The sequence below is a fragment of the Dendrobates tinctorius genome, unplaced genomic scaffold (assembly GCF_039654945.1).
Source record: "Dendrobates tinctorius isolate UK_male_01 unplaced genomic scaffold, ASM3965494v1 ptg000071l, whole genome shotgun sequence".
Taxonomy (NCBI): Eukaryota; Metazoa; Chordata; class Amphibia; order Anura; family Dendrobatidae; genus Dendrobates; species Dendrobates tinctorius.
In genome coordinates this window covers 10,890,728-10,917,057 of record NW_027361739.1, presented here as the reverse complement: position 1 = coordinate 10,917,057, position 26,330 = coordinate 10,890,728, and the positions used below count along the sequence as shown (strand labels likewise).

Genomic DNA, 26,330 nt, shown 5'->3' with positions numbered 1-26,330 from the left:
ACAGCCCCTCTCCCTCCTCCTGGCAGCAGTGTGCACATGGTGACAGCCCCGCTCCCTCCTCCTGTCAGCAGTGTGCACATGGTGACAGCTCCTCTCCCTCTTCCTGACTGTAGTGTGCACATGGTGACAGCCCCTCTCCCTCCTCCTGGCAGCAGTGTGCACATGGTGACAGCTCCTCTTCCTCCTCCTGGCTGTAGTGTGCACATGGTGACAGTCCCTCTCCCTCCTCCTGGCTGTAGTGTGCACATGGTGACAGCCCCTCTCCCTCCTCCTGTCAGCAGTGTGCACATGGTGACAGCTCCTCTCCCTCTTCCTGACTGTAGTGTGCACATGGTGACAGCCCCTCTCCCTCCTCCTGGCAGCAGTGTGCACATGGTGACAGCTCCTCTTCCTCCTCCTGGCTGTAGTGTGCACATGGTGACAGCCCCTCTCCCTCCTCCTGGCAGCAGTGTGCACATGGTGACAGCCTCTCTCCCTTCTGGCAGCAGTGTGTACATGGTGGCAGCCCCGCTCCCTCCTCCTCTCAGCAGTGTGCACATGGTGACAGCTCCTCTCCCTCTTCCTGACTGTAGTGTGCACATGGTGACAGCCCCTCTCCCTCCTCCTGGCAGCAGTGTGCACATGGTGACAGCCCCTCTCCCTCCTCCTGGCTGTATTGTGCACATGGTGACAGCCCCTCTCCCTCCTCCTGGCAGCAGTGTGCACATGGTGACAGCCCCTCTCCCTTCTCCTGGCAGCAGTGTGCACATGGTGACAGCCCCGCTCCCTCCTCCTGGCAGCAGTGTGCACATGGTGACAGCCCCGCTCCCTCCTCCTGTCAGCAGTGTGCACATGGTGACAGCCCCTCTCCCTCCTCCTGTCAGCAGTGTGCACATGGTGACAGCTCCGCTCCCTCCTCCTGTCAGCAGTGTGCACATGGTGACATCCCCTCTCCCTTCTGGCAGCAGTGTGCACATGGTGACAGCCCCTCTCCCTTCTCCTGGCAGCAGTGTGCACATGGTGACAGCCCCGCTCCCTTCTGGCAGCAGTGTGCACATGGTGACAGCCCCGCTCCCTCCTCCTGGCAGCAGTGTGCACATGGTGACAGCCCCTCTCCCTCCTCCTGGCAGCAGTGTGCACATGCTGACAGCCCCGCTCCCTCCTCCTGTCAGCAGTGTGCACATGGTGACAGCCCCTCTCCCTCCTCCTGGCAGCAGTGTGCACATGGTGACAGCTCCTCTTCCTCCTCCTGGCTGTAGTGTGCACATGGTGACAGTCCCTCTCCCTCCTCCTGGCTGTAGTGTGCACATGGTGACAGCCCCTCTCCCTCCTCCTGTCAGCAGTGTGCACATGGTGACAGCTCCTCTCCCTCTTCCTGACTGTAGTGTGCACATGGTGACAGCCCCTCTCCCTCCTCCTGGCAGCAGTGTGCACATGGTGACAGCTCCTCTTCCTCCTCCTGGCTGTAGTGTGCACATGGTGACAGCCCCTCTCCCTCCTCCTGGCAGCAGTGTGCACATGGTGACAGCCTCTCTCCCTTCTCCTGGCAGCAGTGTGTACATGGTGGCAGCCCCGCTCCCTCCTCCTCTCAGCAGTGTGCACATGGTGACAGCCCCTCTCCCTCCTCCTGGCTGTATTGTGCACATGGTGACAGCCCCTCTCCCTCCTCCTGGCAGCAGTGTGCACATGGTGACAGCCCCTCTCCCTTCTCCTGGCAGCAGTGTGCACATGGTGACAGCCCCTCTCCCTTCTCCTGGCAGCAGTGTGCACATGGTGACATCCCCTCTCCCTTCTGGCAGCAGTGTGCACATGGTGACAGCCCCTCTCCCTTCTCCTGGCAGCAGTGTGCACATGGTGACAGCCCCGCTCCCTTCTGGCAGCAGTGTGCACATGGTGACAGCCCCGCTCCCTCCTCCTGGCAGCAGTGTGCACATGGTGACAGCCCCTCTCCCTCCTCCTGGCAGCAGTGTGCACATGCTGACAGCCCCGCTCCCTCCTCCTGTCAGCAGTGTGCACATGGTGACAGCCCCTCTCCCTCCTCCTGGCAGCAGTGTGCACATGGTGACAGCCCCGCTCCCTCCTCCTGGCAGCAGTGTGCACATGGTGACAGCCCCGCTCCCTCCTCCTGTCAGCAGTGTGCATATGGTGACATCCCCTCTCCCTCCTGTCTGTAGTGTGCACATGGTGACAGCCCCTCTCCCTCCTCCTGGCTGTAGTGTGCACATGGTGACAGTCCCTCTACCTCCTCCTGGCAGCAGTGTGCACATGGTAACAGATCCTCTCCCTCCTCCTGTTTGTAGTGTTCAAATGGTGACAGCCCCTCTACCTCCTCCTGGCAGCAGTGTGCACATGGTGACAGATTCTCTCCCTCCTCCTGGCTGTAGTGTGCACATGGTGACAGCCCCTCTCCCTCCTCCTGGCAGCAGTGTGCACATGGTGATAGCCCCTCTCCCTCCTTCTGGCAGCAGTATGCACATGGTGACAGATTCTCTCCCTCCTCCTGGCTGTAGTGTGCACATGGTGACAGCCCCTCTCCCTCCTCCTGGCAGCAGTGTGCACATGGTGACAGCCCCTCTCCCTCCTTCTGGCAGCAGTGTGCACATGGTGACAGATCCTCTCCCTCCCTCTGGCAACAGTGTGCACATGGTGACAGCCTCTCTCCCTTCTCCTGGCAGCAGTGTGCACATGGTGCCAGCCCCGCTCCCTCCTCCTGTCAGCAGTGTGCACACGGTGACAGCGCCTCTCCCTCCTCCTGGTTGTAGTGTGCACATGGTGACAGCTCTGCTCCCTCCTCCTGGCAGCAGTGTGCACATGGTGACAGCCCCTCTCCCTCCTCCTGGCTGTAGTGTGCACATGGTGACAGCTCATTTCCCTCCTCCTGGCTGTAGTGTGCACATGGTGACAGCCCCTTTCCCTCCTCCTGGCTGTAGTGTGCACATGGTGACAGCCCCGCTCCCTCCTCCTGTCAGCAGTGTGCACATGGTGACAGCTCCTCTCCCTCTTCCTGACTGTAGTGTGCACATGGTGACAGCCCCTCTCCCTCCTCCTGGCAGCAGTGTGCACATGGTGACAGCTCCTCTTCCTCCTCCTGGCTGTAGTGTGCACATGGTGACAGTCCCTCTCCCTCCTCCTGGCTGTAGTGTGCACATGGTGACAGCCCCTCTCCCTCCTCCTGGCAGCAGTGTGCACATGGTGACAGCCTCTCTCCCTTCTCCTGGCAGCAGTGTGCACATGGTGACAGCCCCTCTCCCTTCTCCTGGCAGCAGTGTGTACATGGTGACAGCCCCGCTCCCTCCTCCTGTCAGCAGTGTGCACATGGTGACAGCCCCTCTCCCTCCTCCTGGCTGTAGTGTGCACATGGTGACATCCCCGCTCCCTCCTCCTGGCAGCAGTGTGCACATGGTGAGAGCTCCTCTCCCTCCTCCTGGTTGCAGTGTGCACATGGTGACAGCCCCTCTCCCTTCTCCTGGCAGCAGTGTGCACATGGTGACAGCCCCGCTCCCTCCTCCTGGCAGCAGTGTGCACATGGTGACAGCCCCGCTCCCTCCTCCTGTCAGCAGTGTGCACATGGTGACAGCCCCTCTCCCTCCTCCTGGCAGCAGTGTGCACATGGTGACAGCCCCGCTCCCTCCTCCTGTCAGCAGTGTGCACATGGTGACAGCCCCGCTCCCTCCTCCTGTCAGCAGTGTGCACATGGTGACAGCTCCTCTCCCTCTTCCTGACTGTAGTGTGCACATGGTGACAGCCCCTCTCCCTCCTCCTGGCAGCAGTGTGCACATGGTGACAGCTCCTCTTCCTCCTCCTGGCTGTAGTGTGCACATGGTGACAGTCCCTCTCCCTCCTCCTGGCTGTAGTGTGCACATGGTGACAGCCCCACTCCCTCCTCCTGGCAGCAGTGTGCACATGGTGACAGCTCCTCTCCCTCCTCCTGGCTGTAGTGTGCACATGGTGACAGCCCCTTTCCCTCCTCCTGGCTGTAGTGTGCACATGGTGACAGCCCCGCTCCTTCCTCCTGGCAGCAGTGTGCACATGGTGACAACTCCTGTCCCTCCTCCTGGCTGTTGTGTGCACATGGTGACAGACCGTATCCCTCCTCCTGTCAGCAGTGTGCACATGGTGACAGCCCCGCTCCCTCCTCCTGTCAGCAGTGTGCACATGGTGACAGCTCCTCTCCCTCTTCCTGACTGTAGTGTGCACATGGTGACAGCCCCTCTCCCTCCTCCTGGCTGTAGTGTGCACATGGTGACAGCTCCTCTTCCTCCTCCTGGCTGTAGTGTGCACATGGTGACAGTCCCTCTCCCTCCTCCTGGCTGTAGTGTGCACATGGTGACAGCCCCACTCCCTCCTCCTGGCAGCAGTGTGCACATGGTGACAGCTCCTCTCCCTCCTCCTGGCTGTAGTGTGCACATGGTGACAGCCCCTCTCCCTCCTCCTGGTTGCAGTGTGCACATGGTGACAGCCCCTCTCCCTCCTCCTGGCAGCAGTGTGCACATGGTGACAGCCTCTCTCCCTTCTCCTGGCAGCAGTGTGCACATGGTGACAGCCCCTCTCCCTTCTCCTGGCAGCAGTGTGCACATGGTGACAGCCCCTCTCCCTCCTCCTGGCAGCAGTGTGCACATGGTGACAGCCTCTCTCCCTTCTCCTGGCAGCAGTGTGCACATGGTGACAGCCCCTCTCCCTTCTCCTGGCAGCAGTGTGTACATGGTGACAGCCTCGCTCCCTCCTCCTGTCAGCAGTGTGCACATGGTGACAGCCCCTCTCCCTTCTGGCAGCAGTGTGCACATGGTGTCAGCCCCGCTCCCTCCTCCTGGCAGCAGTGTGCACATGGTGACAGCCCCGCTCCCTCCTCCTGGCAGCAGTGTGCACATGGTGACAGCCCCTCTCCCTCCTGGCTGTAATGTGCACATGGTGACAGCCCCTCTCCCTCCTCCTGGCAGCAGTGTGCACATGGTGACAGCCCCGCTCCCTCCTCCTGGCAGCAGTGTGCACATGGTGACAGCCCCGCTCCCTCCTCCTGTCAGCAGTGTGCACATGGTGACAGCCCCTCTCACTCCTGGCTGTAGTGTGCACATGGTGACAGCCCCTCTCCCTTCTCCTGGCAGCAGTGTGCACATGGTGACAGCCCCGCTCCCTCCTCCTGGCAGCAGTGTGCACATGGTGACAGCCCCGCTCCCTCCTCCTGGCAGCAGTGTGCACATGGTGACAGCCCCGCTCCCTCCTCCTGGCAGCAGTGTGCACATGGTGACAGCCCTGCTCCCTCCTCCTGTCAGCAGTGTGCACATGGTGACAGTCCCTCTCCCTCCTCCTGGCAGCAGTGTGCACATGGTGACAGCCCCGCTCCCTCCTCCTGTCAGCAGTGTGTACATGGTGACAGCCCCTCTCCCTCCTGGCTGTAGTGTGCACATGGTGACAGCCCCTCTCCTTCCTCCTGGCAGCAGTGTGCACATGGTGACAGCCCCGCTCCCTCCTCCTGGCAGCAGTGTGCACATGGTGACAGCCCCGCTCCCTCCTGTCAGCAGTGTGCACATGGTGACAGCCCCTCTCCCTCCTGGCTGTAGTGTGCACATGGTGACAGCCCCTCTCCCTTCTCCTGGCAGCAGTGTGCACATGGTGACAGCCCCGCTCCCTCCTCCTGGCAGCAGTGTGCACATGGTGACAGCCCCGCTCCCTCCTCCTGGCAGCAGTGTGCACATGGTGACAGCCCCACTCCCTCCTCCTGGCAGCATTGTGCACATGGTGACAGCCCTGCTCCCTCCTCCTGTCAGCAGTGTGCACATGGTGACAGTCCCTCTCCCTCCTCCTGGCTGTAGTGTGCACATGGTGACAGTCCCTCTCCCTCTTCCTGTCAGCAGTGTGCACATGGTGACAGCCCCGCTCCCTCCTCCTGGCTGCAGTGTGCACATGGTGACAGCCCCTCTTCCTCCTCCTGGCAGCAGTTTGCACATGGTGACAGCTCCTCTCCCTCCTCTTGGCAGCAGTGTGCAGATGATGACAGCCCCTCTTCCTCCTCCTGGCAGCAGTGTGCACATGGTGACAGCCCCTCTCCCTTCTCCTGGCTGTAGTGTGCACATGGTGACAGCCCCTCTTCCTCCTCCTGGCAGCAGTGTGCACATGATGACAGCCCCTCTTCCTCCTCCTGGCAGCAGTGTGCACATGATGACAGCCCCTCTTCCTCCTCCTGGCAGCAGTGTGCACATGATGACAGCCCCTCTTCCTCCTCCTGGCAGCAGTGTGCACATGGTGACAGCCCCTCTCCCTTCTCCTGGCTGTAGTGTGCACATGGTGACAGCCCCTCTCCCTCCTCCTGGCAGCAGTGTGCACATGATGACAGCCCCTCTCCCTCCTCCTGGCAGCAGTGTGCACATGGTGACAGCCCCTCTCCCTCCTCCTGGCAGCAGTGTGCACATGGTGACAGCCCCGCTCCCTCCTCCTGTGAGCAGTGTGCACATGGTGACAGCTCCTCTCCCTCTTCCTGGCTGTAGTGTGCACATGGTGACAGCTCCTCTCCCTCCTCCTGGCAGCCGTGTGCACATGGTGACAGCTCCTCTCCCTCCTCCTGGCTGTAGTGTGCACATGGTGACAGTCCCTCTCCCTCCTCCTGGCTGTAGTGTGCACATGGTGACAGCCCCGCTCCCTCCTCCTGGCAGCAGTGTGCACATGGTGACAGCTCCTCTCCCTCCTCCTGGCTGTAGTGTGCACATGGTGACAGTCCCTCTCCCTCCTCCTGGTTGCAGTGTGCACATGGTGACAGCCCCTCTCCCTTCTCCTGGCAGCAGTGTGCACATGGTGACAGCCCTTCTCCCTTCTCCTGGCAGCAGTGTGCACATGGTGACAGCCCCGCTCTCTCCTCCTGGCAGCAGTGTGCACATGGTGACAGCCCCGCTCCCTCCTCCTGGCAGCAGTGTGCACATGGTGACAGCCCCGCTCCCTCCTCCTGGCAGCAGTGTGCAAATGGTGACAGCCCCTCTCCCTCCTCCTGGCAGCAGTGTGCACATGCTGACAGCCCCGCTCCCTCCTCCTGTCAGCAGTGTGCACATGGTGACAGCCCCTCTCCCTCCTCCTGGCAGCAGTGTGCACATGGTGACAGCCCCGCTCCCTCCTCCTGGCAGCAGTGTGCACATGGTGACAGCCCCTCTCCCTCCTCCTGGCAGCAGTGTGCACATGGTGACAGCCCATCTCCCTCCTCCTGGTTGTAGTGTGCACATGGTGACAGTCCCTCTACCTCCTCCTGGCAGCAGTGTGCACATGGTAACAGATCCTCTCCCTCCTCCTGGTTGTAGTGTGCAAATGGTGACAGCCCCTCTACCTCCTCCTGGCAGCAGTGTGCACATGGTGACAGATTCTCTCCCTCCTCCTGGCTGTAGTGTGCACATGGTGACAGCCCCTCTCCCTCCTCCTGGCAGCAGTGTGCACATGGTGACAGCCCCTCTCCCTCCTTCTGGCAGCAGTGTGCACATGGTGACAGATCCTCTCCCTCCCTCTGGCAGCAGTGTGCACATGGTGACAGCCCCTCTCCCTTCTCCTGGCAGCAGTGTGCACATGGTGCCAGCCCCGCTCCCTCCTCCTGTCAGCAGTGTGCACACGGTGACAGCGCCTCTCCCTCCTCCTGGTTGTAGTGTGCACATGGTGACAGCTCTGCTCCCTCCTCCTGGCAGCAGTGTGCACATGGTGACAGCCCCTCTCCCTCCTCCTGGCTGTAGTGTGCACATGGTGACAGCTCATCTCCCTCCTGGCTGTAGTGTGCACATGGTGACAGCCCCTTTCCCTCCTCCTGGCTGTAGTGTGCACATGGTGACAGCCCCGCTCCCTCCTCCTGGCAGCAGTGTGCACATGGTGACAGCTCCTGTCCCTCCTCCTGGCTGTTGTGTGCACATGGTGACAGACCGTATCCCTCCTCCTGGCTGTAGTGTGCGCATGGTGACAGCCCCTCTCCCTCCTCCTGGCAGCAGTGTGCACATGGTGACAGCCCCGCTCCCTCCTCCTGTCTGCAGTGTGCACATGGTGACAGCTCCTCTCCCTCTTCCTGACTGTAGTGTGCACATGGTGACAGCCCCTCTCCCTCCTCCTGGCAGCAGTGTGCACATGGTGACAGCTCCTCTTCCTCCTCCTGGCTGTAGTGTGCACATAGTGACAGTCCCTCTCCCTCCTCCTGGCTGTAGTGTGCACATGGTGACAGCCCCTCTCCCTCCTCCTGGCAGCAGTGTGCACATGGTGACAGCCTCTCTCCCTTCTCCTGGCAGCAGTGTGCACATGGTGACAGCCCCTCTCGCTTCTCCTGGCAGCAGTGTGTACATGGTGACAGCCCCGCTCCCTCCTCCTGTCAGCAGTGTGCACATGGTGACAGCCCCTCTCCCTCCTCCTGGCTGTATTATGCACATGGTGACAGCCCCTCTCCCTCCTCCTGGCAGCAGTGTGCACATGGTGACAGCCCCTCTCCCTTCTCCTGGCAGCAGTGTGCACATGGTGACAGCCCCGCTCCCTCCTCCTGGCAGCAGTGTGCACATGGTGACAGCCCCGCTCCCTCCTCCTGTCAGCAGTGTGCACATGGTGACAGCTCCGCTCCCTCCTCCTGTCAGCAGTGTGCACATGGTGACAGATCCTCTCCCTCCCTCTGGCAGCAGTGTGCACATGGTGACAGCCCCTCTCCCTTCTCCTGGCAGCAGTGTGCACATGGTGCCAGCCCCGCTCCCTCCTCCTGTCAGCAGTGTGCACACGGTGACAGCGCCTCTCCCTCCTCCTGGTTGTAGTGTGCACATGGTGACAGCTCTGCTCCCTCCTCCTGGCAGCAGTGTGCACATGGTGACAGCCCCTCTCCCTCCTCCTGGCTGTAGTGTGCACATGGTGACAGCTCCTCTCCCTCCTCCTGGCTGTAGTGTGCACATGGTGACAGCCCCTTTCCCTCCTCCTGGCTGTAGTGTGCACATGGTGACAGCCCCGCTCCCTCCTCCTGGCAGCAGTGTGCACATGGTGACAGCTCCTGTCCCTCCTCCTGGCTGTTGTGTGCACATGGTGACAGACCGTATCCCTCCTCCTGGCTGTAGTGTGCACATGGTGACAGCCCCTCTCCCTCCTCCTGGCAGCAGTGTGCACATGGTGACAGCCCCGCTCCCTCCTCCTGTCAGCAGTGTGCACATGGTGACAGCTCCTCTCCCTCTTCCTGACTGTAGTGTGCACATGGTGACAGCCCCTCTCCCTCCTCCTGGCAGCAGTGTGCACATGGTGACAGCTCCTCTTCCTCCTCCTGGCTGTAGTGTGCACATGGTGACAGTCCCTCTCCCTCCTCCTGCCTGTAGTGTGCACATGGTGACAGCCCCTCTCCCTTCTGGCAGCAGTGTGCACATGGTGACAGCCCCGTTCCCTCCTCCTGTCAGCAGTGTGCACATGGTGACAGCCCCGTTCCCTCCTCCTGTCAGCAGTGTGCACATGGTGACAGCCTCGCTCCCTCCTCCTGTCAGCAGTGTGCACATGGTGACAGCCCCTCTCCCTTCTGGCAGCAGTGTGCACATGGTGACAGCCCCTCTCCCTGCTCCTGGCAGCAGTGTGCACATGGTGACAGCCCCGCTCCCTCCTCCTGGCAGCAGTGTGCACATGGTGACAGCCCCGATCCCTCCTCCTGGCAGCAGTGTGCACATGGTGACAGCCCCGCTCCCTCCTCCTGTCAGCAGTGTGCACATGGTGACAGCTCCTCTCCCTCTTCCTGACTGTAGTGTGCACATGGTGACAGCCCCTCTCCCTCTTCCTGTCAGCAGTGTGCACATGGTTATAGCCTCTCTCCCTTCTCCTGGCAGCAGTGTGCACATGGTGACAGCCCCTCTCCCTTCTCCTGGCAGCAGTGTGCACATGGTGACAGCCCCTCTCCCTCCTCCTGGCAGCAGTGTGCACATGGTGACAGCCCCTCTCCCTCCTCCTGGCTGTATTGTGCACATGGTGACAGCCCCTCTCCCTCCTCCTGGCAGCAGTGTGCACATGGTGACAGCCCCTCTCCCTTCTCCTGGCAGCAGTGTGCACATGGTGACAGCCCCGCTCCCTCCTCCTGGCAGCAGTGTGCACATGGTGACAGCCCCGCTCCCTCCTCCTGTCAGCAGTGTGCACATGGTGACAGCTCCGCTCTCTCCTCCTGTCAGCAGTGTGCACATGGTGACATCCCCTCTCCCTTCTGGCAGCAGTGTGCACATGGTGACAGCCCCTCTCCCTTCTTCTGGCAGCAGTGTGCACATGGTGACAGCCCCGTTCCCTCCTCCTGTCAGCAGTGTGCACATGGTGACAGCCTCGCTCCCTCCTCCTGTCAGCAGTGTGCACATGGTGACAGCCCCTCTCCCTTCTGGCAGCAGTGTGCACATGGTGACAGCCCCTCTCCCTGCTCCTGGCAGCAGTGTGCCCATGGTGACAGCCCCGCTCCCTCCTCCTGGCAGCAGTGTGCACATGGTGACAGCCCCGATCCCTCCTCCTGGCAGCAGTGTGCACATGGTGACAGCCCCGCTCCCTCCTCCTGTCAGCAGTGTGCACATGGTGACAGCTCCTCTCCCTCTTCCTGACTGTAGTGTGCACATGGTGACAGCCCCTCTCCCTCCTCCTGGCAGCAGTGTGCACATGGTGACAGCTCCTCTTCCTCCTCCTGGCTGCAGTGTGCACATGGTGACAGTCCCTCTCCCTCCTCCTGGCTGTAGTGTGCACATGGTGACAGCCCCTCTCCCTCCTCCTGGCAGCAGTGTGCACATGGTGACAGCCCCTCTCCCTCCTCCTGTCAGCAGTGTGCACATGGTGACAGCCTCTCTCCCTTCTCCTGGCAGCAGTGTGCACATGGTGACAGCCCCTCTCCCTTCTCCTGGCAGCAGTGTGCACATGGTGACAGCCCCTCTCCCTCCTCCTGTCAGCAGTGTGCATATGGTGACAGCCCCTCTCCCTCCTCCTGGCTGTATAGTGCACATGGTGACAGCCCCTCTCCCTTCTGGCAGCAGTGTGCACATGGTGACAGCCCCACTCACTGCTCCTGGCAGCAGTGTGCACATGGTGACAGCCCCGCTCCCTCCTCCTGGCAGCAGTGTGCACATGGTGACAGCCCCGCTCCCTCCTCCTGTCAGCAGTGTGCACATGGTGACAGCCCCTCTCCCTCCTGGCTGTAGTGTGCACATGGTGACAGCCCCTCTCCCTTCTCCTGGCAGCAGTGTGCAGATGGTGACAGCCCTGCTCCCTCCTCCTGTTAGCAGTGTGCACATGGTGACAGTCCCTCTCCCTCCTCCTGGCAGCAGTGTGCACATGGTGACAGCCCCGCTCCCTCCTCCTGTCAGCAGTGTGTACATGATGACAGCCCCTCCCCCTCCTGGCTGTAGTGTGCACATGGTGACAGCCCCTCTCCCTCCTCCTGGCAGCAGTGTGCACATGGTGACAGCCCCGCTCCCTCCTCCTGGCAGCAGTGTGCACATGGTGACAGCCCCGCTCCCTCCTCCTGTCAGCAGTGTGCACATGGTGACAGCCCCTCTCCCTCCTGGCTGTAGTGTGCACATGGTGACAGCCCCTCTCCCTCCTCCTGGCAGCAGTGTGCACATGGTGACAGCCCCGCTCCCTCCTCCTGGCAGCAGTGTGCACATGGTGACAGCCCCTCTCCCTCCTGGCAGCAGTGTGCACATGGTGACAGCCCCTCTCCCTTCTCCTGGCAGCAGTGTGCACATGGTGACAGCCCCGCTCCCTCCTCCTGGCAGCAGTGTGCACATGGTTACAGCCCCGCTCCCTCCTCCTGGCAGCAGTGTCCACATGGTGACAGCCCCGCTCCCTCCTCCTGGCAGCATTGTGCACATGGTGACAGCCCTGCTCCCTCCTCCTGTCAGCAGTGTGCACATGGTGACAGTCCCTCTCCCTCCTCCTGGCTGTAGTGTGCACATGGTGACAGTCCCTCTCCCTCTTCCTATCAGCAGTGTGCACATGGTGACAGCCCCGCTCCCTCCTCCTGGCAGCAGTGTGCACATGGTGACAGCCCCTCTTCCTCCTCCTGGCAGCAGTGTGCACATGGTGACAGCTCCTCTCCCTCCTCTTGGCAGCAGTGTGCACATGACAGCCCCTCTTCCTCCTCCTGGCTGCAGTGTGCACATGGTGACAGCCCCTCTCCCTTCTCCTGGCTGTAGTGTGCACATGGTGACAGCCCCTCTTCCTCCTCCTGGCAGCAGTGTGCACATGGTGACAGCTCCTCTCCCTCCTCTTGGCAGCAGTGTGCACATGACAGCCCCTCTTCCTCCTCCTGGCAGCAGTGTGCACATGGTGACAGCCCCTCTCCCTCCTCCTGGCTGTAGTGTGCACATGACAGCCCCTCTTCCTCCTCCTGGCAGCAGTGTGCACATGATGACAGCCCCTCTTCCTCCTCCTGGCAGCAGTGTGCACATGGTGACAGCCCCTTTCCCTCCTCCTGGCAGCAGTGTGCACATGGTGACAGCCCCTCTCCCTTCTCCTGGTTGTAGTGTGCACATGGTGACAGCCCCTCTCCCTCCTCCTGGCAGCAGTGTGCACATGGTGACAGCCCCTCTCCCTCCTCCTGGCAGCAGTGTGCACATGGTGACAGCTCCGCTCCCTCCTCCTGGCTGTAGTGTGCAAATGGTGACAGCCCCTCTTCCCTCCTGGCAGCAGTGTGCACATGATGACAGCCCCTCTCCCTCCTCCTGACAGCAGTGTACACATGGTGACAGCCCCTCTTCCCTCCTACTGGCAGCAGTGTGCACATGATGACAGCCCCTTTTCCCTCCTCCTGGCAGCAGTGTGCACATGGTGACAGCCCCTCTCCCTCCTCCTGGCTGTAGTGTGCACATGGTGACAGCCCCTCTCCCTCCTCCTGGCAGCAGTGTGCACATGGTGACAGCCCCGCTCCCTCCTTCTGACAGCAGTGTGCACATGATGACAGCCCCTCTTCCCTCCTCCTGGCAGCAGTGTGCACATGGTGACAGCCCCTCTCCCTCCTCCTGGCAGCAGTGTGCACATGATGACAGCCCCTCTTCCTCCTCCTGGCAGCAGTGTGCACATGGTGACAGCCCTGCTCCCTCCTCCTGGCAGCAGTGTGCACATGGTGACAGCTCCTCTCCCTCCTCCTGGCTGTAGTGTGCACATGGTGACAGCCCCTCTCCCTCCTCCTGGCAGCAGTGTGCACATGGTGACAGCCCCTCTCCCTCCTCCTGGCAGTAGTGTACACATGGTGACAGCCCCTCTCCCTCCTACTGGCAGCAGTGTGCACATGGTGACAGCCCCTCTCCCTCCTCCTGGCAGCAGTGTGCACATGGTGACAGCCCCTCTCCCTCCTCCTGGCAGCAGTGTGCACATGGTGACAGCCCCTCTCCCTCCTCCTGGCAGCAGTGTGCACATGGTGACAACCCCTCTCCCTCCTCCTGGCAGCAGTGTACACATGGTGACAGCCCCTCTCCCTCCTCCTGGCAGCAGTGTGCACATGGTGACAGCCCCTCTCCCTCCTCCTGGCAGCAGTGTGCACATGGTGACAGCCCCTCTCCCTCCTCCTGGCAGCAGTGTGCACATGGTGACAGCCCCTCTCCCTCCTCCTGGCAGCAGTGTGCACATGGTGACAGCTCTGCTCCCTCCTCCTGGCAGCAGTGTGCACATGGTGACAGCCCCTCTCCCTCCTCCTGGCAGCAGTGTGCACATGGTGACAGCCCCTCTCCCTCCTCCTGGCAGCAGTGTGCACATGGTGACAACCCCTCTCCCTCCTCCTGGCAGCAGTGTGCACATGGTGACAGCTCTGCTCCCTCCTCCTGGCAGCAGTGTGCACATGGTGACAGCCCCTCTCCCTCCTCCTGGCAGCAGTGTGCACATGGTGACAGCCCCTCTCCCTCCTCCTGGCAGCAGTGTGCACATGGTGACAACCCCTCTTCCTCCTCCTGGCAGCAGTGTGCACATGGTGACAGCCCCTCTCCCTCCTCCTGGCAGCAGTGTGCACATGGTGACAACCCCTCTCCCTCCTCCTGGCAGCAGTGTGCACATGGTGACAACCCCTCTCCCTCCTCCTGGCAGCAGTGTACACATGGTGACAGCCCCTCTCCCTCCTCCTGGCAGCAGTGTGCACATGGTGACAGCCCCTCTCCCTCCTCCTGGCAGCAGTGTGCACATGGTGACAACCCCTCTCCCTCCTCCTGGCAGCAGTGTGCACATGGTGACAGCTCTGCTCCCTCCTCCTGGCAGCAGTGTGCACATGGTGACAGCCCCTCTCCCTCCTCCTGGCAGCAGTGTGCACATGGTGACAGCCCCTCTCCCTCCTCCTGGCAGCAGTGTGCACATGGTGACAACCCCTCTTCCTCCTCCTGGCAGCAGTGTGCACATGGTGACAGCCCCTCTCCCTCCTCCTGGCAGCAGTGTGCACATGGTGACAACCCCTCTCCCTCCTCCTGGCAGCAGTGTGCACATGGTGACAGCCCCTCTCCCTCCTCCTGGCAGCAGTGTACACATGGTGACAGCCCCTCTCCCTCCTCCTGGCAGCAGTGTGCACATGGTGACAGCCCCTCTCCCTCCTCCTGGCAGCAGTGTGCACATGGTGACAGCCCCTCTCCCTCCTCCTGGCAGCAGTGTGCACATGGTGACAGCCCCTCTCCCTCCTCCTGGCAGCAGTGTGCACATGGTGACAACCCCTCTTCCTCCTCCTGGCAGCAGTGTGCACATGGTGACAGCTCTGCTCCCTCCTCCTGGCAGCAGTGTGCACATGGTGACAGCCCCTCTCCCTCCTCCTGGCAGCAGTGTGCACATGGTGACAGCCCCTCTCCCTCCTCCTGGCAGCAGTGTGCACATGGTGACAGCCCCTCTCCCTCCTCCTGGCAGCAGTGTGCACATGGTGACAGTCCCTCTTCCTCCTCCTGGCTGTAGTGTGCATATGGTGACAGCCCCTCTCCCTCTTCCTGGCAGCAGTGTGCACATGGTGACAGCCCCGCTCCCTCCTCCTGGCAGCAGTGTGCACATGGTGACAGCCCCTCTCCCTCTTCCTGGCAGCAGTGTGCACATGGTGACAGCCCCGCTCCCTCCTCCTGGCAGCAGTGTGCACATGGTGACAGCCCCTCTCCCTCTTCCTGGCAGCAGTGTGCACATGGTGACAGCCCCTCTCCCTCCTCCTGGCAGCAGTGTGCACATGGTGACAGCCCCTCTCCCTCCTCCTGGCAGCAGTGTGCACATGGTGACAGCCCCTCTCCCTCCTCCTGGCAGCAGTGTGCACATGGTGACAGCCCCTCTTCCTCCTCCTGGCAGCAGTGTGCACATGGTGACAGCCCCTCTCCCTCTTCCTGGTAGCAGTGTGCACATGGTGACAGCCCCGCTCCCTCCTCCTGGCAGCAGTGTGCACATGGTGACAGCCCCTCTCCCTCCTCCTGGCAGCAGTGTGCACATGGTGACAGCCCCTCTCCCTCCTCCTGGCAGCAGTGTGCACATGGTGACAGCCCCTCTCCCTCCTCCTGGCAGCAGTGTGCACATGGTGACAGCCCCTCTCCCTCCTCCTGGCAGCAGTGTGCACATGGTGACAGCCCCTCTCCCTCCTCCTGGCAGCAGTGTGCACATGGTGACAGCCCCTCTCCCTCCTCCTGGCAGCAGTGTGCACATGGTGACAGCCCCTCTCCCTCCTCCTGGCAGCAGTGTGCACATGGTGACAGCCCCTCTCCCTCCTCCTGGCTGTAGTGTGCACATGGTGACAGCCCCTCTCCCTGGCAGCAGTGTGCACATGGTGACAGCCCCCTCCTCCTGGCAGGTGTCCAGCTGTCCGGTAATCCCTGCACTGTCTCGGCCTCTTCATTCTCCTCTCCCTGAGTCCCCCGGTCACTAGTGACAGTCACTCCCCGCCCCCCTCTGTTCACGTGACCCAGCTCTCCTGACAGCTCCTGTGCTCGCCCCCGCCGACGCTCGTCCCCGTTCCTCTAGCTCTGCGGACGTAGGAGACAGCAGCCCGGCCAGCAGCGCCCGGATATCACCGGCAGGTACCGAGCACCTCACTCCCAGCACTGTGTGTCCTGCGGCCTGTGGTATAGCCCGTGGCGCCGGCTGTCATTACCCTGCATCACTGTGTACATGTGCGGAATGTCCCTATGGAAGCCATCAGACGGATGATGCTCCCTCTGTGTGCGTGTGTAGATACATGCATGGCTCTCTCCAAGCATTATATGTATATTATTTATATTCTATGTACATAGTGTGTCTGCGTGTTTGTGGCTATATATTATATATTCTATTGTCTCTATATATATTTCTAGCAGTTCTCTGTTTTAACTGTCCAATTATCTATCTATGTATCTATCTATCTATCTATCTATCTATCTATCTATGTATCTATCTCTCTCTCTCTCTCTCGCTATCTCCATCCATGTCTTTTGCATCTCTATATCACCTGTGCTCATAGGTTATGGATATGATATTAATCTAGTTCTAGAATTTTGGATGTCATGAATTGGCAGGCAGGTGGAAGCCAGAACAAAGAGGGCTGATCTGTGGTGCACCCCCCTCCCCATTATCTGCATTATTTTAAGGTAGAGACCAGAGAGTCTTTCCTGACTCATACATTAACCCCTTCGTTGTCATAGAGGCATGGACCAAGCCAAGGGCCAGTGATAAAGGTATCATAGCGGATGGGGCTGCTGGCACATGCCGGGCTGAGGTGTGGCACATCCATCCCTCCCTATAGACAGGAGGGGGCTTCTCCCTGCATGTACCGCTATACCCTGTGCATTGTCTGCACATTTTGCTGCTATGGGAGTGACCGGGGGGATTTAGTAGGAAAATGATCGCACACACATGATTTTCACGTGCAGCACGCCTCCAGCATGCAGCCTGTATTATACGCTGGCATCCCTTCGTTGGGATGCAGGCAGATGTCTGCTAGCTGCCAGTTCTCCTGATAAATGTAGTCCTGCCAGCGCTCGGTCAGTTCTCTGCCGATCTGGCATCAGCAGCACGCGTGGCTCCTGTGGGGCGTTGGCATGGCATGCCCTCACTCTGCAGTAGGTAGGACACAAGGATTTCATATGGAGCTGGGCATCTGTTCCATGCCAACCTTGTGCCATTGCTACATTTGGGGAATGTTTTGCCACCACTCTGCCCTTTGCGTCGCGGATTTCCATGCACGCTGTGCCCAGGAGCTGTTATATTCCCCCCACCCCCATTACGGAATCATGACTACTGGCATATTCCACACACAATGGTGGTCTGGCGTGTTTTTTTTTGGGGGGTATTTTCTCATTCTATCTGGCTTGGTCACACCCCTTGTAGCGCAGTCCTCCACACTTTGCAGATGTTCCTCCATCCCTCTCTCCACACATCAGCCCTGGCTGCGCCCTCCCTGGCTCTATCAATCCCGGCTTTTGTTTCTCTCCCAGCCCCAAAACGCTGGGTACACTGAGCCCCCGCCGCCACCCACATCTGTTGGTAGTTTGCTCTCCCTAACCATGTAGTGTTTTGTGCCTCCCTCCCCCCCTCCGGAGAATACACAAGGGGACAGTCTGTGTCTCCTCTCTTGTCCCCGGCTTTGGCAATGCTTATCCTTTTTTTTTCCGCCTGTCTTTGTGTAATACAATGGGCGAAGCATTTAATAATAGGTTTTATATCCATGTTATCAAAGCATCAGAAGCAATGAAATGCAATATGGTAATTTGTAGCTCAGATTGGGAAAATGTGTAAAATTGACATGGGGACGACACGAAACCACAAAGAAATTCTGCATTTTGTGAAATATTTGCATTGTATCATTACGGCCTGCTGTCACATATTAGATTACTGCTGGATGGAACGTTATGTGTCTGTAGCGGTTTTCCCATAACGTACCTGGTCATCATGCTATCTGTAGCAGTCTATTGTTCTGCCCATGCTTCCTGCAGCCGCTCGTCTTGTGTTACACATGCCGGTTTTAGCTGATGTCATTTATATCTATAATGATTATTTTTATATTGGGTGATGGATGTCAGTCATGTACCCTGTCTGTGGTCTTATAGGGGCTGTCATGGTCCTTAGGCCCCTGGTGTCCAAGGGGGGCCAAGAAGACAGTGTAGTATTAGACATGTTATACCCAGCATTTAAAATATTTCTTTTTCTTTCATTTCCATTTGCTCAGTGTGCTTAATAATGGTATGAGTATGCTAAAAAATGACCTATTGACTGAGATTTTGCCATTGTTCATCGGGGAAAACTGTATAAAAAAAGGCAGATAGATAGATAGATATGGGATAGATAGATATGGGATAGATAGATAGATATGGGATAGATTTAAGATAAATAGATATAAAATAAATGACAGATAGATATGGGATAGATAGATAAATATGGGATAGATAGATAGATATGGGATGGATAGATAGATATGGGATAGCTAGATGAATAGATTAATAGAGATGAGAGGGCTAAGATGTATAGATATGAGATAGATGAATAGATAGATATGATATAAATCGATAATTGATGGATAGGTAGACTTGAGATAGCTGGATAGATGTGAAATAGATATAATTTTTGTGATATGTATGGCGACCCTACGGACCGCAATGTGTGGGTCTCCTGACTTGAACAGTTCTCAACAGCCATGAGGCTTTTAAGATCAAGTCTAGAGACCCATAGCCAGAAAGGACATCTTTATTCAGAACTTGACTGTTAGACTAGTACAGTGGGGAAAAAAGTATTTAGTCAGCCACCAATTGTGCAAGTTCTCCCCCTTAAAAAGATGAGAGAGGTCTGTAATTTACATCATAGGTAGACCACAACTGTGAGAGTCAAAATGGAAAACAAATCCAGAAAATCACCTTGTCTGATTTGGCAAGATTTATTTTTCAAATTATGGTGGAAAATAATGTATATACTCGAGTATAAGCCGAGGCACCTAATTTTGCCACGGAAAACTGGGTAAGCTTATTGACTCGAGTATAAGCCCGGTATACATTGTCCCCTCATCCCTGTCCTGCTCTGTGTGGTTCGCCCCGTCCCATCCTTCTATGTATGGCTCTGCTCTCCCCAGTCCCGTCCTCCGTGCTCCCCCGTCCTCCTCCGTGCTCCCCTGTCCTCCATATTCCTCTGTGCTCCCCCGTCCTCCTCTGTGCTCCCCCGTCCTCCCCTGTCATACCTCCCAGTCCCGTCCTCCTCCGTGCTCCCCTGTCCTCCATATTCCTCTGTGCTCCCCCGTCCTCCTCTGTGCTCCCCCGTCCTCCCCTGTCATACCCTCCTCGCCGCCGTTGCTGCATGTCCCTGCATCTCAGTTGTCCCGACTTCCTGCAGCTCTCCTGTGTTGAGCGGTCACATGGTACCGCTCACTAAGGTGAATATGCACTCCACGCCTATGGGAGTGGAGACGCGTGCATATTCATTACCTTAATGAGCGGTACCATGTGGCCGCTCAACACAGGAAGAGCTGCCCTGCTGGGACAACAGAGTTGCAGGGACGTTCAGCAATGGCACGAGGAGGGTGAGTATGATGTCACATCTGCCATCTCCTGTCACTCCCCTTCCCCCACCTACTTTCTGCACAATGACTTGTGTATAAGCCGAGGGGGATATTTTCAGCACAAAAAATGTGCTGAAAATCTAGGCTTATACACAAGTATATACGGTAAGTATTCGGTCATTAACGAAAGTTCATATCAATATTTTGTTATATATCCTTTGTTGGCAATGACAGGGGTCAAACGTTTTCTGTAAGTCTTCACAAGGTTGGCACACACTGTTGGTGGTATGTTAGCTCATTCCTCCATGCAGATCTCCTTTAGAGCAGTGATGTTTTGGGCCTGTCGCTGGGCAACACGGATTTTCATATCCCTCCAATGGTTTTCTATGGGGTTGAGATCTGAAGACTGGCTAGGCCACTCCAGGACCTTCATAAGCCAATCCTTCGTTACCCTGATGTTGTGCTTGAGATTACTATCTTGCTGAAAGACCCTTCCACGTTTCATCTTCAATGCCCTTGCTGTTGGAAAGAGGTTTGCACTCAAAATCTCATGATACATGGCCACATTCATTCTTTCATGTACACAAATAAGTCATCTTGGTCCATTTGCAGAGAAACAGCCCCAAATCATGATGTTGCCACCCCCATGCTTCACAGTAGGTATGGTGTTCTTTGGATGCAACTCCGCATTCTGTCTCCTCCAAGCACGACGAGTTTTGTTTCTACCAAACAGTTCTACTTTGTTAATACAGAATATCATGCCTGTACTTTATCAAATTATTGGACTTAGATCCGAAAGGGGCAACTCTATAAACAGATACACTAAAAGAGAACCAAATGAGTTAAAAAATGCCCAAATTGTACCATTATATAGTCATCAATTAAATACACACAGAGCTATATCTTGTGCAAAAAGGTATAAATATTTTATTCAAAAATTTTTTTTTATCCTCTAAAATATCAGTAAAGACAAAATATGAGACACAAATAGTGGAGAACAATATGACCACACCACCCGACATCAGTATATGGTACCTTGACTAGATGGACAGTTTATCGATGGCTCTCTGGAAAAGGTTAAAAGGAAAAGAGCACCCTCCAATTCCTAATCAGGCACTTGTTAAACTACCCATCTAAATATATACCACATTACAGTGCCATGAATATGGAGGATTTCTATACTACGTACAAGGCTCAGTGGCCCACCAATTAACCCAAAGATGTTAAGTCCTGAGCTCCCATCAACGGACCACTAGATCACATATAGCAAAGATGGTTTTCTTACCCATAGTGGTGGTCGGGGGGTCCCGCCAATACCCCTACGCGTTTCGCACACAAGGGCTTCCTCGGGGGGCTGTATCTACTTTGGTTTCATCAGACCATGTGACATTCTCCGAATACCCTTCTGGATAATCCAAATGCTCTCTAGCAAACTTTAGACAGGCCCAACATGTACTGGCTTAAGCAGGGGGACACGTCTGGCACTGCAGGATCTGAGTCCCTGGCGGCGTAGTGTGTTACTGTTGGTAGCCTTTGTTACGGTGGTCCCAGCTCTATGCAGGTCATTCACTAGGTCCCCCTGTGTGGTTCTGGGATTTTTTCTCACCGTTCTTGTGATCATTTTGACCCCACGGGGTGACATCTTGCATGGAGCCCCAGATCGAGGGAGATTATCAGTGGTCTTGTATGTCTTCCATTTTCTAATTATTGCTCCCACAGTTGATTTCATCACACCAAGCTGCTTGCCTATTGCAGATTCAGTCTTCCCAGCCTGGTGCAGGGCTACAATTCTGTTTCTGTGCCCTTCGACAGCTCTTTGGTGTTCACCATAGTGGAGTTTGTAGTGTGACTGTTTGAGCTTGTGTACAGGTGTCTTTTATACTGATAAGTTCACACAGGTGCCATTACTACAGGTAATGAGTGGAGGACAGAAGAGCCTTTTCAAGAAGAAGTTACAGGTCTGTGAGAGCCCAAAATCTTGCATGTTTTTAGGTGACCAAATACTTATTTTCCACAACAATTTGCAAAATAAATCTTGCCAAATCAGACAAGTTGATTTTCTGGATTTGTTTTCTCATTTTGACTCTCATAGTTGTGGTCTACCTATGATGTCAGTTACAGGCCTCTCTTATCTTTTTAAGTGGGAGAACTCGCACAATTGGTGGCTGACTAAATGCAGTGTGTCCGTAAAGTCATGATGTACTTTTGACCAGTCACAGGAAAGCAAAAAAAGATGATAGAAATGTGAAATCTGCTCCAAATAAAAGAAAAACTCTCCCAGTTTCATACCTATTCAGTGCAGTTCGATGTGGGCTCCATTTGTTGCCCTACACACGTCCAAACTTGTGGTTGCATGATGTGATGTCACAGACCTGGCAGTGTATTAATCAGAGTTCAGTTTATCAGGGGTTAAATGAGTTTGTGTTGTTTGATTGGTTCTTGTTATCTCTCCTCATGAACAGGTCTGATATGATTGGGCCAGAGAAAGGGCGCCAAATTGCAAACTATAAAAGTGCACTATGACTTTACGGACACACTGTACTTTTTTCCCCACTGTAAATCAGGCCTAAGACTGAGCAGAATTTATACAAGGAAGTGAATATACTGGGCCTCAAGTATGATGGATTCACCATAGCAACCAATCGGATTCCAGCTTTTATATTTGTAAAAGAAAAAAGCCAGCTCACCCCTCTGGTAATCCAGGAGCTCAAGCACGGAAACCTGTAGTGCAGCAGGATCAATGTCCAAATGAATAGAAGAAATCCAGCTTCCCGTTCCTGGAGAAATTTCCTTTATTGGACAACATATATAAAATCCAACTTTATATCAGCATATTGTCACCACTGAAGGTGGGACAGAACAGACGCATGTCGAGCTTAGCAGCTCTTAATTATTGCTCGCACATGTTGAAGGTGTGAAACCGCAGCGGAATCCGCAGAAACAATTGACATGCTGCGGTTTATAAACCGCAACAAAACCGCGCGGAAAAAACCGCAGCGTGAGCACTGCGGTTTTGAAAACCCATAGGGTTACATGGTATGGAACTGCTGCGGTTCCGCAGGGCTGGAACCGCAGCAAAAGCTGCAGTGTGTGCACATAGCTTTAGTGACAGGTTAGATAATAGCCAGCCACTTCCACCTCTTTATCACAGAGCTTCATATCTTGGTAGGGTGGCTTTGGTGTCTGGGTAGGGCAAACAGCTGCAAGTTGCTGAACAGAGGCGTATGAAGGTGGGCACTGGAGCACAGGATTCAAGATGGCACCTGCTTCCTGTGCTGGTGTCACCCCCTCCCTGTGCTGGTGCCACCCCCTTCCTGTGCTGGTGCCACCCCCTTTGCTAAGTTGAGGCTGCGTCCTCTTCAGAAAGTGGAGAGAAAGTCTGGGCCACATAAAATGATGTGGTGGGCTGCCCACGGGTCTTGGGTTTGACATGTGGTTTAGGGAGACAAATTGATTCCTGGGAAAGGGGTATGCAAATTAGCTCTCCTGCAGTGGGGAGAAAAGCTGACTCTGGTGCCACCTATCAATGTCTCATCCTCTAATGAGATTTGTACCATGAGCAACAATACTTACCCAAAGCAGCATCTTAGGCCGGGATCACACACAGCGAGATACGGCCGAGTCTCGCAGGTTAAAACCAAGCTCTGGCGCCGGCACTCTGGAGCGGAGCGTGCAGCCGCACAGCAATACATGGAGCTGTGCGCTCCGCTTCGGAGTGCCGGTGCCAGAGCTTGGTTTTAACCTGCGAGACTCGGCCGTATCTCGCTGTGTGTGATCCCGGCCTTAATCCTTTAAAAAAAAAAAGACTTGTTTGGCTAAATATTTTTGGTGATTTTCCAAGTCACTCAATATCCTGATTAATTTTAAGTGCAAGCTTTGCAGACTTTGAGGTTGGATGAAGCTGGAAATGACCAATATTTGGGGGAGTTTTCTAATGAAGAGAAGCTATTTCAGAATAGTTGATAACGTATGGACCTCTGGGACCCACTGATCGTCAGAACAAGGCACTTTGATCCCCATTAGAATGGAAGGGCAGTGCATATGCCCGAATGCCGTTCCATTCATTCTCAAAGGGGCTTCCGAGGTCGGCACGCTGCATTTTCTGGCAGCCCCATAGAAAATGAATGACATTCGCACTTCTGCTCCATTTGGACAGGGATAAAAGTGTCTTGTTCTGCTTACAGGTAGTGGTCCGAGCGTTTGGGCATCCACTTATCTAAGTTATGTATTATAACTTTTCTTCATTGAACCACCCCTTTAAGTCATAGCCAAGGTATCATAGAGGATGGCCATGCAGCATTTTTGGGGCCCTGCGTAGATTGGTTATGCAGAAGAGTCTAACAAGGGGGGAAGAACCATACAGAGGACCTTACAGCCCTTCTCTCCAACTAAGAATTGAAAGGTTGAAAGGGGGGTAAGAAAGCAAGCAACTATCTGCCATTTTGGCAGCAGAGGGCGTCACGTTTTGATTGCTGCTATGATGCCCTCTCTATTCTGTGTACCTTATGGGGCTTAGTTTGACGCCATTAGCTACAACTAAAAGTAGTGCAAGTCCCCCACCAGCCATCACATGCTTTCACCACTTGGCAAAGGGGCTTTTATACCCATTTTCTCCTCTTAGGACCGTACTACTGATTTGAAGACTAGCATGTGGCTAAAGTATGGTAAATGAGGACAGGAAGCCTGTTTTCCTGAATGCTGTCTATGCCTCGAATATGTTGCAGGCAAATTGCAGCCTGGCACATACCCAAGCCTTCTGTTTTGCATTACTTTGTTACTGTCGCTCAGTTTTACATTCAGGAATACATCATTTCCATTGTGTACATTAGATTTCCCTCCTGGAGACTCTTTTGCTCCTGTCATCTTTTTGTCTGATAAACCTTGGCAAAGTTAGGGTTAGGTCGTTTTACTTACCTGGCAAGAGATCATGGGCGGCTTCTTGTTAGCTGTCATCCTGAGCTGCAGAAATGGAGTCTCAATACCTTACTCTAATGGTCCACGGTTATATGAATGTTTAGACTTCTGCATTTGATTAGAAAGGATATGCAAATTAGCTGTCCACCAAGAGGAAGGAAGCAGTCTTTCTAGTGCCACCCATTAGAGGTAGCTACCCTATACGTCAATGTTTAACACTTTAACAATTCTTGCCACATGATTTTGAATACTTAGCCGAGTCCTGATTCTCTTTGTCTTTCCTCAGCCTTTTGGAGGAGAGCTTATTTGCATACTTTTTACCCAGGGAGCATTCCTAGCTTAGGCCTCTTTCACACTTCCGTTTTTGACAATCAGTCAAGATCCGCCGATTTGGAAAAAAAACGGATCCGCCATTTTTCTTTGCGGATGCGTTTTTTCCCCATTGACTTTCATTATTGGCAGATCTTGAAGGATTGCCGTCCGTTGAATCCGTTTTTGTGCGGATCCGCCAAAATGTTCGTGTCCGTCAACATCCTCAAAGATTTCCAAACAGAGCTTGCAACGTTTTTTTGGGCGGCGGATCCTCCAGACACTGATTTAACCCGAAATTCTGTCTGGGTGCCGGAGGAAAAAAAAAAAAATTCTCTCTCTCTCTCTCTCTTCCCCCCCCCGGCCAGCGGTTCCTTTAAATTTCCTCATTCTGCGGTTCCGTCAAAAAACGGATCCTGTGGCATCCGTTCATATCAGTTAGGAACGGATCCGCTTGTCCGCCTTTTTGGCAGATTTTAACTGACACAAAAAATTGAAGTGTGAAAGAGGCCTTAGACATCTCCACAAGGAGAAACATTACCCATAGACCTTTTTAGAATGGGAGCATGGGTGACGTCTGGCAGCCCCATTTCAGACAGATAGGGTGCTGAGTACATACGGGTGAGCGCTAAGTGCCTGCATGGCAAACTCGCCTGGTTTAGCCATCATCTGTAGACAGGATTTTTGTGGATGATCTCATTGAGAGTCAGATCAGGACACTTCAACAATGACGTTATGACATTTAGTGTATGTCGTTTCTGATATTGCCAGGTTGGTCTACATGTTTAGTATGAAAGGTAAAGTGGAAAACCCAAGCTCAGCTCTGGAGGCCGATTACGTGCCACTGCTTTTCTAGACATTTAGGATATTGGCTGAGTTTTCACAGCGAGGTACCCTGGGGTCACACACTGGATTAGAAATGCTGCCATAATCTTCTGCTTAACCATTCAGGTTTGCATTCATTTGTTTCCAGAGCAAGAGGATGAAAAGGAGCGAGCAAGAGAAGCCAATGTGCATAGCTAGGGGTAGACGGTGGGCATGTACCCAATTTCTGGGCGGTATAATAAACTATTCTGCCTTGACCAGGGTATTTAGATACACATCTAGGGCAGCAAACTAAATCTTTGCCCCCCCTAATAAAGGATAGACCTAGTTGCAACTACTTAATATATGCATATTGTAGTGCAGCGGGGTTGGTACAGTGCAACAGATAGGCAGGGACTACATAATTGTTCAAAGCAAATGTCTTTAATGTCCAGAGTAACCTACAAATGGAAAGCAAATAGTATCCTCTGGATCGCCGCCAGGGCATCAAGACAGTCCGTATCTGAGACCTGTTGCCATGGGCGACTGCACCGCCGTGTCACGCTGAGGGGTGCCACACGTATTTGTTTCCTTTGGCTCTGTGTTACTTCACACAAGCCGGATGTTGCAGAGCCACCTGCTCTGCAGTTTGCAAACCAAGACTGACACACCCAACCCTTTACTGCAGGTTTTTTTAAATGGGATCTGTGGCCATGAGCCAATTGTAAGACCCGGCTGGAGGGAGCGAACTATCCCTCTACCATCCTGTAGTTTGCGCTAAAAATAAAAGCCCATGCCAGGTTTTCTTAAATCTGCCTTGGGCAAATAGCTTGTCCAAGACTAAACTTACTTTTATTCTGCACTGCAACCACAGCTATGTTTGTGACTACAATGCAATCCAGCGGCTTTGATGCGCGTCTATGCGCATCCTGGGGGATACATAGCG

General features: G+C 55.4%; 1 protein-coding gene across 7 annotated transcripts in view; it reads left to right on the top strand.

Annotated features, from left to right (window-relative positions):
• MAPT (microtubule associated protein tau) overlaps positions 1–26,330 on the top strand; it is a 172,869-nt gene that overhangs the window by 8,195 nt on the left and 138,344 nt on the right. For 5 of the 7 annotated variants that reach the window (XM_073582386.1, XM_073582388.1, XM_073582387.1 and 2 more), the window contains exon 1: positions 15,769–15,917. The exons of 1 other annotated variant lie outside the window; for it this stretch is intronic. The gene's annotated coding sequence lies outside the window, so the exon portion shown is untranslated. Of the gene's footprint in view, positions 1–15,768; positions 15,918–26,330 lie in introns of those variants that run through there. One more of the 7 variants, XM_073582382.1, reaches the window with a different exon arrangement.